This window comes from Sminthopsis crassicaudata, chromosome 1, assembly GCF_048593235.1.
Source record: "Sminthopsis crassicaudata isolate SCR6 chromosome 1, ASM4859323v1, whole genome shotgun sequence".
Taxonomy (NCBI): domain Eukaryota; kingdom Metazoa; phylum Chordata; class Mammalia; order Dasyuromorphia; family Dasyuridae; genus Sminthopsis; species Sminthopsis crassicaudata.
In genome coordinates this window covers 479,481,843-479,502,980 of record NC_133617.1, presented here as the reverse complement: position 1 = coordinate 479,502,980, position 21,138 = coordinate 479,481,843, and the positions used below count along the sequence as shown (strand labels likewise).

The 21,138-nt window shown below is 38.8% G+C and overlaps 1 protein-coding gene across 7 annotated transcripts in view; it reads right to left on the bottom strand.

The window, feature by feature from the left end:
* The window catches only part of ELFN1 (extracellular leucine rich repeat and fibronectin type III domain containing 1), a 190,660-nt gene that overhangs the window by 114,937 nt on the left and 54,585 nt on the right, over positions 1-21,138 (bottom strand). The window contains exon 1 of one of the 7 annotated variants that reach the window (XM_074281146.1): positions 13,357-14,630. The exons of the other annotated variants lie outside the window; for them this stretch is intronic. The gene's annotated coding sequence lies outside the window, so the exon portion shown is untranslated. Of the gene's footprint in view, positions 1-13,356; positions 14,631-21,138 lie in introns of those variants that run through there. 7 annotated transcript variants of the gene reach the window in all.

Below are 21,138 nucleotides of genomic sequence, written 5' to 3'. Positions count from 1 at the left end.
ACTAAAAGCCAGTTCTTCTGACTATCCAGGGCGTCTGCTATGTTCAAGGTGCTGGCTAGGCACTAAATCTATATTTAATGTAGCAATTACTATATATCTTTATGTTGCCTATGGGGGAATTAGTATGTATCTCCAAGATCTAGGGAGGGGAACTTTCAGTTTGGAGATCTTTCAATCCATCACCCCCATGCATGCATGCATGTCCCAGTCAGCACAGCTGCTTGCAGGGAACTCCCTGAACAGAATGTACCTGATTCAAGTACGCTGTCCAGTGCCCAGGCTACAGCCAGGCTTCCTTCTTTCCTAAAAGTTAGTCAGGCCAGCCTGGGGCAGGCTCTCTCTGGGCCACCTGAATACAGTCAGCATGTGGAGGATAATAGCAGTCAGATTTCCCTTATCTAACCTGGGAAAGTGAGGGGAAGGATATAATAGCAATGGTAGAAGAAGTGATAGTAATGATACAAATTCCTAACCACCCAGCTGGGCATAGGTTGTTAGGTAACCTGGGAGCTCACCCCAGATTGAAACTTTAAATACTATCCAGATTAAGCTTCCTTGTTTTATAGAGTCTTGTTTTATTAGTCTAGATTGCCCAGCAAATCAGCGGCAGAATTGGGCCTAGAACCTAAGACCCCCATTTTCCCAGCCTTAGAACATAAATTTGGTGAGGGCAGAGATTGGCTTATTTAACTTTATTTGTATCCTCAATAGTTAGGATGTATCTGGACACATAGGAAGTACTGAATGAACATTATAATAACAATTATAATAATTTATGTAGAGCTTTAAGGTATGTTGGGGCAGCTAGATGGTACAGCTGATAGAGTATTGGATCTGAAATCAGGAAAAATCCTATTCCTGACTTCAAATCTGGTCTCAAACACTTACTTATGTGACCCTGGGCAAGATACTTCTGTTTGCCTCATTTTTCTCATCTATAAAATGAACGGAGAGGAAAATGGCAAACCAGTTTGCCAAGAAAACCCTAAATGGGACCATGAAGACTGAATAACAAACAACAACATTAAGGTGTACAAAGTACTTTGCATATGTTAACTCTATGAATCTCACAAGAAACCTGTGAGGTGGTATTGCTATTATCCCCATTCTACAAATGAGTCATGAAGGAAGCCAGATAAGTGAGGGTGAGTAAAAAGAGCATTCCAGAAATCGGGGACAGTTTGCTCAAAGGCAGGAATATAAGACTTAGTTCTTTGAATTTCCTTCTTATTGGAGTCTGAACATCCTCTTTTAAACTTCAAATAGCCCTGGGGAAGGGGCAACCCATTAAACTACCAAGACATATCTTTCTGTGAATTTATTTGGCAGGGATGAGCAAAACTTGATATCCAGTAGACCATGAGAGAATGGGACCCTGAACTCCAAAAAATAGATGTGAAGCTGAAGCTGAAGCAGGGACCTGTTTTTACCAGCTGGTAAATCACAATAGACAGTTTGGGACATAGGAGGAGAGAACTTAGGCTAACTCGACACTGGGTCCTAAAAGATAAACTATCTACTTTGCAATGTTAAGTGTGGGGGGGAGGAGGGGAGTGGATCTTCTAGCTATATGGTACAATAGATAAAAGTCCAGAGCCTGAAATCAGGAAGATCTGAGTTCAAATCTGGTCTCAGACACTTCCTAGCTATGTAATCCTAGAGAAGTCACTTAGCCCAATTTGCCTCAATTTCCTTATCTGTAAAATGAACTGGAGAAGGAAATGGCAAAGAACTCTAATATCTTTGCCCCAACCGGGATCATGAAGAGTCAAACATGACTGAATAACAACTGAACAAAGCAACAAACAGCTGCTTGGAGGCCTGTGTATTCTTGTGTCTTGAATATATATACAACTGTGGGTGTGTGTATGTTGTGAGCCCATCTGTGTGGGCAAAGCTGTTCCAGATCCTCTGGATAAGGAGCCAAATTCAGATGGAATATCAGCTGTTAAGGGGAAGGGCCAGGTGCCCAGAGCACTGGGGAGGGGCAGGTGTAGAAATAGTCTGGATAGAAAGAGCATGGAAGAGGGAAGGAAACAGCAATGTTCTCATAGAAGAGTTCCAAAATTTATAAGAAGAAGAAAAGTTGGGATACCTGGAGTGGGGTGTGGGCATGAGACAATGGTATGATATAGGATGGGAAAGGAGCTAGGACAAAGAACTATTGTTTGGGATATATATGACCTGGGATGGGGATTGTGGTATGGAAAAATGGCGAGCCACGGTGTGTTGGGATTAATTCAGTTACGACAGGATTCACATTTGTTCTCTCGATCCACCCTACCAGTACAAATATTCATTCTCACCTATTGTTAGATGAAGCATTGGACAGAGCATTGGGCCTGAAGTCAGGAAGACTCATTTTTGTGAGTTCAAATCCAGCCTAAGACACTTCCTAACTGTGTGACTCTGGGCAAGTCACTTCTTCCTGTTTGCCTTGCTTTCCTCATTTGTAAATTAAGCTGGAGAAGGAAATGGAAAACCACTCCAATATCTCTGTCTAGAAGATGCCAAATGGAGTCACGAGGAATCAGACTGAAAAATGATGAACAATACTCAAACTATTCCATTAGTCCCTAAAAGGGTTGGGGTTTTTTTTTTGGGGGGGGTGCCTTCATTATCACTTCTCCAATCCGTCCTCCACTACCAGATCAATCAGCTGGGTACAAAGATGGATCCTGTCATTTCCCTGCTCAAAAAATTCATCAGTAGCTCCCTCTCCCTTGTGCTTCAATCTTGCATCACTAACTGCCTCCTAGGTTATTTCAGACTGGATGTCCCAGACACATCTGAAACTCAATATGTCCAACACAGAATTCATTATCTTTCCCCCAAATCCTCTTCTCTTTCAAACTTCACTATTTCTGTCAAAGGTATGACCATCTTTCCAGTTTTCAAGTTTGTAATCTCAGCATTAACCTCAACTCCTCATTCTTACTCACTCCACATATCCAATTAGTTGCCAAATCTTGCCATTTCTACCTTTCTAACATCTGTCCCCTTCTTTCTACTCATCTAGTCACCTTCTTAGTTTAGGCCCTCATCACCTCTCTGAGATTTTTTCAAAAGCCTCCTAATTGGTCTCTCTGCCTCAAGTATTTTGCCACTCCAGTCCGTCTCACACACCACTGACAAAGTAATTTTCCTTAAGCACGGATCTGACCATGTGACCTTACTCAACCAACTCCAGTGGCATCCTATTGCCTCTAGGATAAAGTATAAACTCTTCTGTTTATCTTTTAAAGCCCTACAGAATCTGGCCCCAATTTATCTTCCCAGCTTTATTGGACATTGCTTTTTCCTTCTCTTGCACTGTGATACAACTATACTGACCCTCTGTTTCTTATCCAAAATAACCTATCTCATATCTTTATGCCTGGCCTCCATGCTTGGAATACAATTCCTTCTTACCTCCACCTCCCAGAAATCCTCTCATCAGATCTATTTTTTAATTTTTTATTTTATGATTTTCTCATTTAATTTTTTTCTTTTTGCAATGTGACTAATGTATGATTTTACATATATCATTTACTTGCCTTTTCATTTTTATTTATTTATTTGTTTTTTTGACCAGGTAATTGGGGGTTAAGTGAGTTGCCCAGGCTCACACAACTAGTAAGTGTTAAGCATCAGAGGCTAGATTTGAACTCAGATTCTCCTAATTCCAGGGCTAATGCTCTAAACACTGAGCTATCTAGCTGCCCCCTCTCATCAGTTTAGGTGCTGACATCTATATAAAATCTTTCTTTCTTCATCCTACTCCACAACTGCTAATATCTTTCCTCATAAGCCACCGTGTATTTAACTACTTTATAAATTGTTCAGTTGCTCATCCATGTCTGTGGACCATACCATGCCAATAATGTCCCCCTGTTTTCTTAACAAAGACACTGAAATGATTTGCTATTTTCTTCTCTGTAGATTAAGATAAGTAGAGTTTGAGTAACTTGCCCAGTGTAACACAGACAGTATCTGAGGCCAGATTTCACTGATACCAGGTCCACTACAGCTATCTAGCTGCCTCCATAGTTGTATTTACTTTTATTTATTACCTTTATTGTTATAATATATACTTTTTTGCACTGAATCAAATTTTTATTTATTTTTTCTGTTGAAACATTTTAAATAGTATTTTATTTTTTCCAAATATATGCCTAGATTGTTTCAACATTCACCTTTGCAAAATCTTGTGATCCAAATTTTTCTCCTTTCCTTTCCTCCTTCCTCCTCAAGACAACAAGCAGCCTGATATAGGTTAAATATATGCAGTTCTTCTATACTTATTTCCATATTTGTCATGCTGTGCAAGAAAAATCAGATCAAAAAAGAAAAAAAAACACGAGAAAGGAAAAAAAAACCAAGCAAGCAACAATAACAACAAAAAGGGTGAAAATACTATGCTTTGATCCACATTTAGTTTCTATAGTTCTCTCTCACTATGCAGATGGCACTTTCCATCACAAGTCCATTGGAATTGCCTTGAATCACCTTATTGTTGGAAAGAACCAATTGACCATCACATAATCTTGTTCTTACTGTGTACAATATTTTCTTGGTCCTGCTCACTTCACTTAGCATCATGTAAGTCTTTCCAGGCTTTTTTGAAATATGATATATATTTTTACATTTTCATCACTCTATTAGAATGCAAGTAAAGATTGTTTTAATCTCATATCCTCATCAGTATCATACTGCCTATCTGGCCCACAGTGGGCAACTGAGTCTTGTTTCATGGGAAGAGAAGATATCTTATGTTCCTACACTTCCCCTCTCTTCTCTTCATTTGCTGAATTCCTGCCCAGCCTTTAGAGCTCAATTCTAATGCTACCTCTCTTCCAGGAATCTTTCAGTCAGTATCAGCCTTGTGCTCCACCCTCCCAGACCTTAAAAAGGTATCTTGTTTTTATATATCTCAAATGCAATCATCTATTATTTTGTCTTAGATATCTGGCTTCTTTTTGGAGGCAATTGGAGTTAAGTGACTTACCCAGAGTCACATAGCTAGTGAATGTCTGACAGCAGATTTGAACTCAGGTCTTCTTGACTCCAGGGCCAGCATTTTTATCCACTGAGCCACTTAACTGCTTCTAGATATGTTAATGATACTCTTATAATTCCTGAATAGAATACTATTTGCCATGGACACACATTGTATCATACTAGGCAAAAGATACAATAGCAAAAATGAAAAGTCCTACTCTCAAAGAGTTTACAATCTATCAGGAGAGACAGTGTATATGTATATACACATATACATAAATACATACAGATAAAGGGACCAGAACTGTAATTTTATTGGTATACAGAACTCCCAGGTAAGGAGACTCTCTCTATCAATGTATATTAGCCCCTCCTCTGCAACTTAAGAGTCTTAGAAGGCAGCTAGATAGTTCAGTAGAAAGAAAGTTAGTTTGGGAGTCAAGAAAAATCGAGATCAACTCTTGCCACAGATCCTTACTAGTTCTAGTACCCTTAATCTTGCTAAGCCTCAGTCTCTTTATCTGTAAAAATTAAAATAATAATAGCACAGATGTCAAAGGCTTATTGTGAAGCTTAAATAAAATAACATGTAAAATTTTTAGCAAAGTACAGAGTGCCATAGAAATGTTCTCTATTATTATTAAAGAACCATATTGAGGAAGTTAGATGGTGCAATACATAGAGCATTGATTCTAGAGTCAAGAGGACTTGAATGCAAATCCAGTTTAGACACTTGACACTGACTGCTATGTGGCCCTGGCTAAATCACTTAACCCTGATTTTCTTGCAAAGAAAAAAAAAAAGAGCTGTGTAAAACAGTAGTAAGGTAGTTAAATGACTTGCTCAAAATTGTTTTCCCCATAGGTATCAAAGAGAGGCTCAAATTTAGATCTTCCTGGCTACCAGGTTAACTCTCTATTCACTATGCTAGGCGGTCTCTCATGTGCATGCATGTATGTATGTACAGGCATGTCTCTGTACTGTGTGCATATATATATATATTTATGTATGATATGTGTGATTGTTATATATATTGCACATGTGTGTATCTATATAAATATACCATAGTATATATACATACATATATGTACACACACATAGTATGCATGTATATTTGTACATGATTGTAAAGAACTTAAAAATATAAGCAAAAGAGATTATCCTAGAGGCAATAGGTAACCAAAGGAGTTTACTGAGCATTGTAGTGATATGGTCAGACTTCCACTCTAGGAAGTCATTTTGGCAGCTCTATAACAAATGATTTGGAAAAGAGAGAATTTCTTTCTTTCTTTTTATAAGGAGGCATTTGGGGTTAAATGACTTGGCCAATGTCACACAGCTAGTAAGGGTTAAGTGTCTGAGATAAAATTTGAACTCAGGTACTCTTGACTCCAGAGCAGGTGTTCTATCCACTGCACCATCCAGCTGCCCCAAGAAGAGAAAATCTTGAGGCAAAGATATAATGCAAAGGTGATGAGAGCTTGAAGAAAGGTGGTGGTCATGAGAAGAGAGAGAAGAGGAAAAGATAAGAAGAGAGGGCAGCTAGGTGGCTTAATGGATAGAAAATGTGACTGGAAGTCAGAAAAACTCACCTTTTTGAATTCAAATCTGAACTCAGATACTAGTAATGTGACCCTGAACAAGTCACTTAATCCTGTTTACTTCAGTTTCTTCATTTACTTCAGCTGGGTCTGGAGTCAAGAAGACTAATCTTCTTGAATTCAAATCCAGTCTCAGGCACAGACTAGCCTGTGTGATTCTGGACACATCACTTAACTGTGATTACCTCCATTTCCTCACCTTGTAAAATGAGCTAGGGAAGGAAATGGCAAACCAGTTCATAAGTTTTCTAACCCTAAGTGGGGTCATGAAGAGCTGTGCAAGGTTGAAAATGATTCAACAACAAAAAGAAATCACACACACACACACACACACACACACACACACACACACACACACCCCAGATGTTGATAAAGCAGTGGAACTGTATTGCAGAAGAGATATTGAAAACTGACTAGATTTGGAGTCCAAGGATCCTAGTTCAAATCCTGCCTCAATCACTTTACTAGAGGCAGCTAATTGGTACAATAGATAGAACACTGACCCTGAGGTCAGGAAGATGTGAGTTAAATCAGCTTCAGACATTTAACACTTCTTTTAGGACTTTGGTTTCTTCATCTATAAAGTGAGAGGTTTGAACTCTGAAGTCCTTTTAGTTCTAAATATAAGATCCAGTGATCCATCCACAGGAAGCCTTTCCCAATCCCCTTGAATTCTAATGTCTTACTTCTGTTGATTATCGCCAATTTATTCATGTAGCTCGTTAGAATTTAGTTGTTTGCCTGTTGTCTCCTCCATTAGTCTGAGCTCCATTAGTCTGAGCACCTTGAGAGCAGGGGCTGTCTTTGCCTTTCTTTATAAATATTTAAAACAAAATAAATAGATGAGTGCATTTGAGACATATAAAAACAAGGTACTTTTTGAGGTCTGAGGGGCACAAAGCTGATACCAACTGAGAGATTCCTGGAAGAGCTGGCATTGGAACTGAGCTCTAAAGGTTGTGCAAGAATTCAGCAAATAGAGACCCTCATGAGGCAACGCCCAGTTGCCCCTGGCGCCGGACAGGCGCTGTGCTAGGTGCTGGGGATACAGACTGCAATAATCTCTACTTGCATTCTTATAGGGGTGACAAAAGATGGCCTAATTTAGTCATTGAATAAGCAAACTAAAGCCTGGGAAAGACCTTAACTTCGAAAGGCCAAGGTCATCCATTGCATACTGGGCCATCGCCAGCCCTCTTGACTTTTGTCCTGCCAGTGACCTCAATGACTCTAGAAGAAAGAATAAAACTGATGATTTTTCTCCACTTTGCCTCCCTTAAATCCAATTCATGTGCCAGCCAAGACATCATCCTGTGATGTCACTGTTCCTCCTCAAGAACTAAGGACAAGCAACCATAATAACAGTAACAACAATAATACTCCTTGCACTTACCATGGTGTCTGACACATAGTGAATGCTTAATAAATGTTTGTGGACTGACTGACCAAAGGGATACAGTGGCAAAAAAGTATCCAAGGCTTTGAAATGAATGAGCCAAACTGAGTTATTCGCTTCTTGGAAGCTAATGTGCAAATATCAGACAATCAGTCCTTCTATGGGGCCATGCCCCTCCTTGCCAGGCTCCGGGGGAGGCTATAGGAACTTTGGTTTCAAGCCAGGGAAGAGGGGGAGGGCAGATGGGATTGTTGAGGAGGATAGGGTGTGGAGAGAGCAGAGGCCCTTAGGGAGAGTTAGGTGGTGGAAATCCTCACTGTGAGAGGGAAGAAATTGTTTTTGTCACCCACACCCTAATTTTTCCACCTCTTAACTGGCCCTGGAATCTCTTATATGCTCCATGGCTGTGCATAAGATATGAAAATACTACAAGCTTTGACCCCCAATAGAGTCAGTTCCCAAACTGAGGGGTGAACGGTGGGACTCAAGGACTTCAATTCTGAAATCCTTTCATCTATTCTTCCTTCTCTGAGCCTGATAGGAATATCTGGCTATGTGGACATGGACCAGCTTCATAGCATGGGAAGCTATGGAGCACTTTGCTTTCTGAGGACTCCAGGAGAAACTATAAGCTCTTAAAAGGCAATGATTTTTTTTTTATTTTTATTTTTGTAACCACAGTGCTTAGCAGAGTGAAGGATATACAGTATGTGATTAGGAGATATGAATTATTAATAAATTGATAAATGCTGGTTTACAAAGAAAGTTCCAAATATATATATGGGAAGTAACTAGCACAAATTATTGTTATTATTACAGTTTTACTAATGGGGAAACTGAGGCTACAAGAGGTTGTTATCGCATAGCTGGAAGTTTTTGGAGCCATGACTTGGATCCAGCCTTCTCACTCTAATCCTAGTATTCTTTCCTTTGCATTATTCATTTACTCACTCACTCATTCAATGTTTGTTCATACATACAGTAAGCAATTACACATATAAGGGATGGACATTGCTGGTATCTGGCAAGGCATCAAAGGATTCAGTTTGACACAGACCATCCCCTTCATCCTACCTACCAGAACCAAAGGAAGAGATGAAGATTGTCAGGGTTTTCTCTGGGTCCCCATTTTCCTCCCCAACAGACAAGTAGAATTCCTAAACTAGAAAAATTCCTTGAGGTAATCAAAACCATCTCCCTGCTTCCAGTCAAGATTCCCCTTTTATCCATTCAAGATCAGTGAGAACTTGTCTCATTGGAAGAGCTCTGATTCTCAGACATTTGCCCCTTTCTTTTGGGATCACTGAATTATTTCTGGTGTCTGACAAACAATGTAGAATTTCACTAGCCAAAAGAAACATCACAACATCCACTTGAGACCTAGAGCTGGCAACACTTCAGTGATCCCAATATTCTCTTCCTTAGCTAAACCCATACACAAGGATATAAAATGAAATCCTACAATAATAAGCCTTTATTAAGCATCTTTACTGATTCCTCCCATCTGCTACTGACTTCTCCCTCCCCCCCAAAAAAATTATATATTCTTTAGTATTCAGGTGGCTATTTTGTACATATTATCTCTCTGGGTAGAATTTTAGCTTCTGGAGTTGTCATTTCTTTCTTTCTCTCTCTCTTTTTTTTTGTCTTTTTATCCTTAAAGCTTTGACAATGCTATTATAGATGCTTCATAACTACTGAGTAATTCTACTGGGTCTCTATCCCAAAGAGATCATAAACGAGGGGAAAGGACCCCATGTGCAAAAATATTTGTGGCAGTTCTTTTTGTGGGAGTAAGGAATTGGGAATTGGAAAAAGAAATCAATTAGAGAATGGCTGAAAAAGTTATGCTATATGAATGTAATGGAATATTATTGCTCTTTAAGAGATGGAGCAGGCTGATTTCAGAAAAGCCTGTAAAGACTTATACGAATTGATGCTGAGTGAAGTAAGCAGAGCCACGAGAACATTGTATACAATAAGATTATATGATGATCAATTGTGATGGATTTGGCTCTTCTAAGCAATGTAGTGATTCAAGATAATTCCAATAGACTTGGGATGGAAAATACCATTTACATCCAGAGAGAGATCTATGGAGACTGAATGTGGATGAAAGCATACTATTTTCACTTTTAAAATTTATTTGCTTTTTCTTTTTTTGTGTGATTTCTCCCTTTTGTTGTGATTTTTCTTTCACAACATGACTAATATAGAAATATGTTTATAAAATGATTATACATGTATAACCTATATCAGATTGCTTGCTATCTTAGGGAGGGGAGATAAGAGCGGGAGGGAAAAAAAGAAAATTTGGAATTCAAAATCTTAGAAAAATGAATATGGAAAGCTATCTTTACATGTTATTGGAAAAATAAAATACTCTTAAAATAGTTCAATAAACAACCCAATTTAATGTTAATAAATAAATACTGAGTTATTTATTGATCTAGTACATGCAGAGCATTTTGATATTGGGGGATATCAATATAAAAGTAAATAGTTCTACTCTGGGAGCTTCTGTTCTACTGGTGAGATATAATATAACCAGCATTTTCAAAGTATTTAAAAGTTTGCAAAGCACTTTACAAATGTTGCATCATTTAATCCTTATAATAAGCCTGTGAGACAGGGATTATTAGCATCCCCATTTTACAGATAACTAAATTAAGATTGACCAAGGTTACATTGATTAGTTCATGGTCACAGAATTGTTATTTGAAGAAGGATCTGAGGTCAGGTCTTTTTAAATCCAAATTCAGCAAAATATTCACTTGTCACCTAGCTATCTCAACATGTATGCCGGCAGATAAATGTAGTGTAATACTAAACACCATAACACAAAGTCATTTCAAGAGGAAGAGGGCTTTGTTAGCTTGGTAGTTGGGGAGAGACCAGGAAAGGTTTTTAAGGAGGAGATGGCACCTGACTTGCATTATCAAATCCAACACCCTCATTTTACAGATGAACAAACTGAGTAACATTCCATAGGTTCTAAAATCCCACATTTCTGTGATTCAGGGGAGCCAGGAATAGTTATCTAATTTAAGAAAAAAAAAAGTTAATTCACTGTGTATGAGCAAAGTGGTAAGGCTAGATGCAAGAAGCTTTTTTTTTCCTGCTCTGAAGTCTTGATAAAGAGAAGAATGAATTAATGGAGGTTGACAATCTCCCAGCCCATTGCTCCAGCTTTTAAAGATCCCCTGGTGAGCTGGTGACTAAGAGCCCAAGGCAGCAAACCATGTCCAAATCATTGCTTTGAGCAGGAGGGTCTGGGTTCAAGCTGGGAAAATGGAGAGGGCCTTGAAATAAGAAGCACTTTCTCTAGAGGGGGTCCATATTGCCACTACTCAGATTTGGTAAAGAACTGAGCTGTAAGCAAAGGTTTTCCCTGAGTCACCCTTAGATCAATCAGACAGGGGCATGGGGAAATCTGCTCTGTTGGCAACTTTGGGGCAGGGAAGAAGGCAATGCCTCAGTGGTCTGAACCTGTGGAAACTCTGCTTGGTTGTCTGGCATCCTGTGCACTGGCTCACCTAATCAGTGGAGACTACCTTGTCCCTACTCCGTGACACATATTTTCAAGTCAACCTAAACATTCTCATCTCTCAGCCTAAATGAGCCAAGGACTCCTAAATGAACATGAAATGGAATAAGGAAGGGCAGGGCATAGGGTTTTTTTGTTTTTTGTTTTTGGTATTCTCACTAATTCCTAGGTTGTATAAAACAATAAATGTGAGCTTCCTGATTTAGTGTAGCAGAATGGTAACATTCAGAGTTGAAAGGGACCTGATAGAGCATCTGGTCCAGCTTATACCTGAGCAGAATTACCTCTGTACAACATTCCTGACAAATGGCCATTTAAACACTTTCAATACCAAGGAACTCACTGCCTCCCAGGCCAACCCATTCCAGTTGGACATCTCTAAAGGTTCAGAAGTTTTCTCTTATATTCAGCCAAAAGCTGAAGCCAAAAGTCCATTTTTAGTTTCAGCCTATTATTCCTAGTTCTACCTTCTGAGGCCAATCAGAATCAACCTATTTATCAAGTGCCTACCATATACAAGGTACAGTGCTTGGTGTTTAGGATATAAATTCCAAGAATGAAACAATCCCTATCCTCAAAGAGGATGGATGAATGGATATATGAGTGTAATAGTTTTACTTTGTTCAAATATATTTATATTTATATATCACAAGCACATCTTAAAGGAAGAAAAGGACTCCATAAGGTGGAGGTAAGAGAGTACTTTCCAGACACTGAACACAGCCAGTGCAAACACTTAAAGATGGGAAATGATTCATATCTGAGGGTCTGAGACAACAAATCTGAATTCTCTTCTCTGTAATAATCATCTAAATATTTTAAAACACTGTTTCTAAAACCAGATCTTCTCTTCTCCAGGCTCAATATCCCAAATTCCTTCAATCAATCTCTACATGAATAGTGGTTCAAGGCTCTGCATCCTACTTGTTGCCTGCTTTTGATTGTGCTCAGCTTGTTAGAAATGGATAAAATGCTTAGGCCAGTATTTTTCCTCCTTTCTCTTTATTTTTCTTTATTAATTTATTTTTAATACATATTGTTTTATGAATCATGTTGGGAGAGAAAAATCAGAACAAAAGGGAAAAATCATGGGAGAGATAAAAAAAAACAGAAAAAATAAGTAAACATAGCATGTGTTGAAGGTCAGTGTTTTTAAATAGGATTCCAGACACCCAAGGGGTTCTGAGGTTAGGCTTCAGGAGAGGCCAATGAACTTTGGATAGGAAAAAAAATCTTTATTTCAATATCATTTGTTTCCTTCATAACCATACATATTTTATTTTGTTTTAACATTATTCTGAAAAGAGGCTTCCCCAGACTGCCAAAAAAAAAAAAAGTTAAGAATCTTTGCTTTCGATCAGGAAAGAATACAGAAAGAGCAGTCCCAAACAGAGAAAAATTCTCAGTTAAAAACCTGATTGTGTTGAACATCTGTCCCAAGCAGAAAAAGAAAGTGGTGGGTTGCAGCGGATGAGGGAGGAGATGGGGAGGGGGAACATTCCCTGTTCTCCCAGGGACCACTTCTTCTTGTTTATCCAATAGATGAGGCAACTCAACTCTCCTGGTCAATTTCAATGGTTGAGTGACTCCTCTACACTTAGCTTGATGGGGTGGGCTGTACTTCCCTCTTCCCATAATTTATTTTTAACCAAACTGATAGTTTAAGCTGAATAAACACACAGAAATTACCAGTAAGCTGTAGGAGCCCAAACAGTTCCTCTAAGAAGAGAGAGGCCTCCCTTCCTATTTAAGAAGGTGAGTCCCAGGGTCTTTTATTCAGACTTTCCCCTCAGATTGCATTCCCTCCTCCAGTGACAGGAAGGGAGACTTACCCTAATACATTCTTATTAGGTTGCTCTACCTGTCCAGGTCATCATGTCCCTTTGCTTCTGAGAGGCCTCTGAAATAGAAGGCAAGAAATAGGTCTAGGTAGAAAAACACTGGTACCCTAGAATGGGATGGGGAGTGACAGCACTGATTCTGGGTCTGAAGTAGAAGAAAAGGGCAATATGACACATTAGAGAAGAAAGATGAAATCCGAAAGGAAGGGCAAAGGGAATAAGCATTTATATAGCATCCACTATGTGTCAGTCACTGTGCTAAATGCTTTACAAAAATCTCATTGATCCTAAAAAGAACCTGAGGTAGATGCTGTTATTAACCCCATTTTATAGTTGGGGGAAAATGGGATAAACAGAGGCTGAACGACTCGCCCAGGATCACACAGCTAGTAAGTATCTGAAGCCTGATTTGAATTCAGATCTTCCTGACATTAGGTCCAGGGCTCTATTGCTTTTTTCCATTAGCTCTCTAGAAGGTAAGGAAAGAACTCATTGGGCTAGACCGTAAGAAATGACAGAATGGAATGTGGGTAGGGTAAGAAGTGGGACTAGAAAGGGGAGCATGGAACTGAGGTCTTGATTAAGCCTCTATACCCCCTGTATATAGGTATGCATATTACAAATGTTTGCAGCTAATGCTATTTAATAACTGAGAAAGACAGATGCCAGGGTAGGGTCCTCAGCCAAGTACCCTGGGACACATTTCATGTGCAGAGATATTTCATGCTCATATTTGCCTGAAATCCTCTCATGCTTTAACAATTTATGGCTCATCTATGAATTCTCTGGAATTCACTGGGAAGCTCTCTTACTGTCCAAATATCCAGGAGTCCAGCCATACCTTGAAACCTAACACATTTTATTCTTTTCTCTTCTCTTTTTGTCCTTCTCTCTCCCTCCTCTCTCTCCCCCTTCTCCTCTGTCTCTGTTTCTCTCTCTCCTTCCTTCTTTCCCTTTTCTCTCCTTCCTTCTCTTTCTTCCCTTTCTTTTCTTTCATTTGCACCCTTTCCCTCTTTCTCTCTCTTCTTCTCTCTGTCTCTCCTCCCCTTCCTCCTTTTTCTCTTATATGCAACTGGGAATTGGGAAGTCCTGGGTTCAAATCCTATCTCTGACATTTATTGGTTTTATAAATTGAAACAAATCATTCCACCTTTAAGCTTCTTTACCTACAAAATAAAAGGATTGGCCCAGATCTGGGCCCAACGTTCTATAGTTTCATGACATAAGTGATCCAACTCAATCTCCCCATCTAAAATTACACTGTATTTATTTTATATATTCTTTTATATAGTATGTATATTCTATGAATGCCCATACTATATATATATATATATATATATGTATATATATATATATACATATATATGTATATATATATATATATATATATATATATATATATATATATATATATATTCTTCCCAACAGAATATATACTCTTTGAGGTCATAAATTATTTCATTTCTGAGTTTGTGCATCTAAATATCAATTCCTGTTGGTTGATTAATTAGACTGATCCTTCTTCCATCAAAGCCAAACTTAGCACCCTGTTCATTGTTCTACTTTATTTTCAGTTATTTAATGGAAGAAACTCAAAATGCTTAATGTGAAGAAGAAAAGAAAACTGGGAATTACAAGATGGTTGATTTAGACCTGGAAAGAACCTTAGAAATAATTTACCCAACCCTTCATTTTACCAGTAAGAAAACTGAACCCCAAGGAGGTTACATAATTTTTCTCAAGTCATTAAGGTGGCAAATAGCACTGAAGATGGCTTGCATTCCAAGAAGTTTTCCACTAGACAGACCATTTTGAGAACATGAAGCCTGTTTGGAAGTGTTTGAATGACTATCACCTTGGAAGAGAGATAAGCTTTTGTCTGGTTAGCGCTAAAGGACAAAATAAAAATCAATGAGTTGGAGTTGTGTAGAAATAGATTTCAGTTTGAAGATTTCCTTAATTAAAAATTTCCAAAAGTGGAACAGGTTGTCTCAGGAGGGTAGTAATTTCCTCAGTTGGGCAAGTTTTTTTTTTTTTGTTTTGTTTTGTTTTTGTTATTGTTGTTTTTTTAGAGAGGCAATTGGGGTTTGTGCAGGATCACACAACTAATTAGTGTTAAGTGTATCAGGCTAGATTTGAACTTGGTTCTCCATCCACTGCACCATCTAGCTTCCCTTGGGTGGGTATTTATTATTATTTTCCAGACTGAGGGCAGGAGGAAAGGCAAAATGAATTCCTTTTCTCACAGAGCTTACATTCTGTTGGAGAAAGATATAGTGGGTACATACCAGATATCTTCATAGTCAACAGAAGGCATTCTTAAGAGAGGACAACAGCAGCTATGGGAACTGGGAAAGGTCTCCTTAAGAAGCTTTAAGCTGAATCTTGAAGGAAGAAAGGAGATGGCAAAGGAGGGAAAGTATTCCAGATATGGAAAATAGCTAACACAAAGGCATGGAGAAAGGCGATAAGAGTGACATTTTGAAAGAACTGTCTAGTAGGTCTGTGTTACTGAATCACAGAGGAGATGGAGGGTAGTAAAAAGAGGGAAGTAAATTAGAAGAAGGCTGGAAAGGTAGGAAGGGGCTGAGTTATAATGAGCTTTAATTGCCAAACAGAGGTGTTAATATTTGATTCTGAGGTAATAGGGACTCATTAGATCAAATCAACTGAACAAAGGGTGAGACCTATTTAGAAAAAAAATCATCTAAATAGTTGAATAAGGATAGATGAGAGTGGGGGAAAGACATGAGACAGAAGGACCAGTTAGAAAGATAATGCAATAGACCTCCATCTGAAGTGAGTGCTCTGCTCAGATGGTTCATTTCTCCCCTGGCTGCATTACTTTAGGAGTTTTCTGATTGATTTCTTCACTTATACTTTATTCCCCTTTCAGCTTTCTTTTGTTTGTTCTCCTTCATTAGATTATAAGCACCAAGAGAGGGAAGAGTTGTCTTTCTTTTTTTCATATTTATATTCTCAGCACTTAGCACAATGCCTAGTGCTTAAATAAATATTTACTAAGTGAGCAGTGATGAGGAGGGTGATTGAACTAACCTATGAGATCCTTTTCAACTCCAAAAAGTTGAGGGTCTGTGGTTTCTGTGCCTCTAATAATGATGCTTAGACTTCCAAGTATACCCCATAGAACAGAGAGCTCAGGAGGCAGGGTTCTGCAAATGGAGCTCTAGATGGAGCCACAGGGCCCTCCTGCCTTTGGTAATCTAGACAGAATACCAGGATCTTGCTTTCACTTGCCACCACATGCTCCCATTCACCAGATGGCCATATCTGCATCCCTTCCCTGACTAGGAACAGCAGCTGAGAGCCTCGTGATACCCAGCTCCATTCCAGCTGGGCTCTTGCTTTCCTTCAAGATGGGACTGGAGGTACAGACGTTCTTTCAATTACCAGACCCTCTTGCTCCCCGATCTTGCACTGCTTGTTTGCCAATATGGAGCTCAAATATCATTTGCTTAATTTCCACCCTGTGCACACAAGCAGGCTTGATTTCTTGTTAACAAAGGGCCTGGCTTCCTTGAGGTGGCTCTGACCTCCTAGCCCTCAGGCTCTGCAATGCTCCCCATGAAATATTTACATACTTGTCAAAGCCTAGTAATGATTTCCACCCCTGGCCCTCTCTTTCTCCCTTTGGGTTATTTAATTTTTTTGGACTCCTTCCATTAATTCTATATCTGAAGAAAATGCCAGGATTTGCTGATTGACTTCTGTTTTGGGTTCAAGTTTACAAAGCTTTAATCTGGAAGAGGGAGGCAGTAAGAGAGGGATCATGGAAAGGCTTGTTCCAAAATACCAAAAGAATTTGAGAATTATTTTCTTCAGGGAAAAGAAATGTGTCATGTATGAATTAGTGTAGGGAGGAAGAGGGGAAGAGAAATGGAATGTCATTGGGAGTGTTGTAGAAGGAGTACAAGTCTGAGGTCAAGAGTCCTGACTGGCTCAACCAATGGCTCACTGTGTGTCTCTGGCCAAATCCCTTGACCTCTCTGGATCTCAGTTTCCTCATTTGTAAAATGAGGATAAAATTGAGGACAAATTACCTGTCCTACCTACTTTATTAGGCTATAGTAAGGAATGAGCAAGATAATGGATGGGAAAATGCTTTGAAAAGCATAAAGCCCTATAAAGATATGAGGCACTGTTATTATTATTTTTATGTTTGTGAAGGGACGCCATATAGTTCTCCATTGCCAAAATGAAATGAGCTTCAGCAGTCGCAGTAGAAATGACTTAGGTGAGACATAAAGAATGTCTTGGCCCAGGCTCGTGAGGTATTGGGACAATTTACTGATGAAAGCTGTGAAATCTCTGTCCCCAGAGACAGAAAAATAGGAGAAGGAAAGGAAAGAAAAGAAAGGATCAGGAGGAAAAAAAAGAAAAATCTTATCTACATCTTCAAAGTTCTGAAAGTAATCTTGGCTTGGAGACAGGGGACGGACTATATGACCTCCAGGGGTCCTTCCATTTTGATGATTTTCATGACTGTGTAGGAAGTGGTTCACATGCTGGCTCCTCTCTACCCTGCGGCTCAGATGGGGCTCTGCAGACCTAGCGATAAAGAGTTCTTATTAAATTTATTCCCACCTTAAAAGCTTTAAAACAGCAAGCCATGATTCTCTTATGTGCTCTCCAGCCCTGGGGGAGGCAGCCACCGGATGAAGGAGCTAGCCAATGTGGGTGTGGATTTCTCACCACAATGGAGCTGACCCTCTCTGGGGAGGAGAGGTATGCTAGTGGCCAGGTGGAAATGCCATTTAAGGCTCAATAGTTCTTCATGCTGCATGACCTGTGTTGTCCAATCATTTGAGGAAAAGCTCTTTACTTCCATGGCTCCCCTTTACATGGATCTTTTTTTTAATTAATTTTATAATTATAAAAAAATTTTTGACACTACATATGCATGAGTAATTTTTTTATAACATTATCCCTTGTGTTCATTTTTCCAAATTTTCCCCTCCCTCCCTCTACTCCTTCCCCTAGATGACAGGCAATCCCATACATTTTACATGTGTTACAGTATAACCTAGATACAATATATGTGTGTAAATCCAATTTTCTTGTTGCATGTTAAGAATTGGATTCCAAAGGTATAAGTAACCTGGGTAGAAAGACAGTAGTGCTAACAGTTTACATTCAATTCCCAGTGTTCCTTCTCTGGGTGTAGTTGTTTCTGTCCATCATTGATCAACTGGAAGTGAGTTGGATCTTCTTTATGTTGAAGATATCCACTTCCTGGATATCTTCAACATAGAGAAGAGCTAATCCAATTCCAATTGATCAATGATGGACAGAATCAGCTACATCCAGAAAAGGAACACTGGGAAATGAGTATAAACTGAGAGCACTGTTTTGTTTTGTTTTGGTTTTGGTTTTCTTCCCAGATTATTTTTTAGCTTCCGAATACAATCCTTCCTTTGCAACAACAACAACAACAAAATTCGGTTCTGCATATATATATTGTACCTAGGATATACTATAAGATATTTAATATGTATGGGAATGCCTGCCATCTAGGGGAGGGGGTGGAGGAAAGGAGGGGAAAAATTTGGAACAGAAGGGAGTACAAGGGATAATGTTGTAAAAAAAAAATTACCTATGAATATGTACTGTCAAAGAAAATGTTATAATTATAAAAATTAATAAAAAAATTTTTTAAAAAAGACTTCCATCAGAGTACATCTTCATACAGTATTGTTGTTGAAGTGTATAGTGATCTCCTGATTCTGCTCATTTCACTCAGCATCGGTTGATGTAAGTCTCTCCAAGCCCCTCTGTATTCATCCTGCTGGAAATTTCTTACAGAGCAATAATATTCCATAACCTTCATATACCATAATTTACCCAACCATTCTCCAATTGATGGACATCCATTCATCTTCAAGTTTCTAGCCACTACAAAAAGAGCTGCCACAAACATTTTGGCACATACAGGTCCCTTTCCCTTCTTTAGTATTTCCTTGGGATATAAGCCCAGTAGTAGCACTGCTGGATCAAAGGGTATGCACAGTTTGATAACTTTTGGGGCATAGTTCCAAATTGCTCTCCAGAATGGCCAGATTCTTTCACAACTCCACCAACAATGCATCAGTGTCCCAGTTTTCCCACAGCCCCTCCAACATTCATCATTATTTGTTCCTGTCATCTTAGCCAATCTGACAGGTGTGTAGTGGTATCTCAGAGTTGTCTTACTTTGCATTTCTCTGATCAATAGTGATTTGGAACACTCTTTCATATGAGTGGAGATAGTTTCAATTTCATCATCTGAGAATTATTACAGGGATCTTTTCAAGGTGGGGAGATGGAATTGAATTAGCATAACAGAGTCATGGAAGGGTCCTTAGAAAACAAATTCAAACCTCTCCCATTAAAGTAGAAAAACTAAAGCCCAGAGAAAGGTAGTTATTGACTAACTCAAGATTAAAGGGTTGCTCAGTGACATAGGGAAGTCTCTAAGTTCCCATTTCAAAGAAAGGAGATTATGACAACTTGATAGATTGGATCAGCTTTCTTCAGGCAAACAAAGCCAATCTCTCCAGGGCCAGGCCATGGGATAGTTTCTAAAGCTTCTAGTCTTACCCTGTTGTTTCTTTCCTTTATGTCAGTTATAAATGGGGACACCAGACTTGAAAAGCAGAAAGCTATACATGGAAGGCAAAAGAGGCATACAGCTGTATTGATAGCTGCCCCCTACACTATAAAAGTGATCAAGATGTTGGTAATCAGGGCAGTAGGTACTAGGTAGCAAGTCACTGGATATTTATGATGGACTGTGGAGCAATTATTGAGGACATGCAGAGAACGAGTAGAATTTTATTGTGCAGATTCAAGAGAAGAGATAGTTACTGGGGATGAGTAAGAGCTATATGGAAGCTCAGATAATGTAAGTTTCGTTGAAGCTGGAGTCACTGTTATCATCATTCCCGACCCTAACAACCATCCTGTTCCCCAGAGCTTGGGTGAATTTAGCCCAGTAGCTATTTATTCCAATATTATTCCATTGCCCAGGGACACTCACAGCAACCAAAGAGTTTTCCCTTCCTCACTCATTTACCTCATTTATAAAATGAGGATTAAAAAGATACCTGTACCCTATCTACTTTAGTGAATTGTAGTGAGGCTTACCAATATTGTAAAGCTCAACTGAGGTCTTATCTCCTCCAACAAGTCTTTCTTGAAAATCCCATTTGTAGTAATCTCTCTTTCCTCTGAATTGCTGGCCCAAATACTTATTGACTGGTATCTCAACAATTCACTTAAATTTAATGAATAATTCCACTATTTTCAAGAGTTTATGCTACAAGAAATACAAAATACATATAACCCAAATGCTGCTCTCAGAAAGTTTACAGTATAATAAGAAAGATTGCTGACTTTTCTTTCTTTTAATTTCCTTCCTTCTTTCTTTGTCTTCTTCCTTTCTTCTTCCTCCCTCCCCCCCTTTTGTCTTTCATCATGGACCGTTTGGCATTCTGGTATGGATCCTTTCTCAGAATAATGTTTATAAATGCATAAAATTTAAAGGATTTCAAAAGAAATCAGTTCTAATGGTTATCACTTTTTTTTTAAGAAACAAGTTCACAGATTCCAGATTAAGAACTCCTGATCTAATAGACAGAAAAAAAATGTATAAAGGAGGACAAATAAAAGTGAGTAAACATATAAGGAAAATGGGAGAAGAAATTTGAGAACATAAAACTTTTAGCTGAGAATATGGGAGAGGTAATCAGAAGACTTCATAAAGTAGCAAAGCAG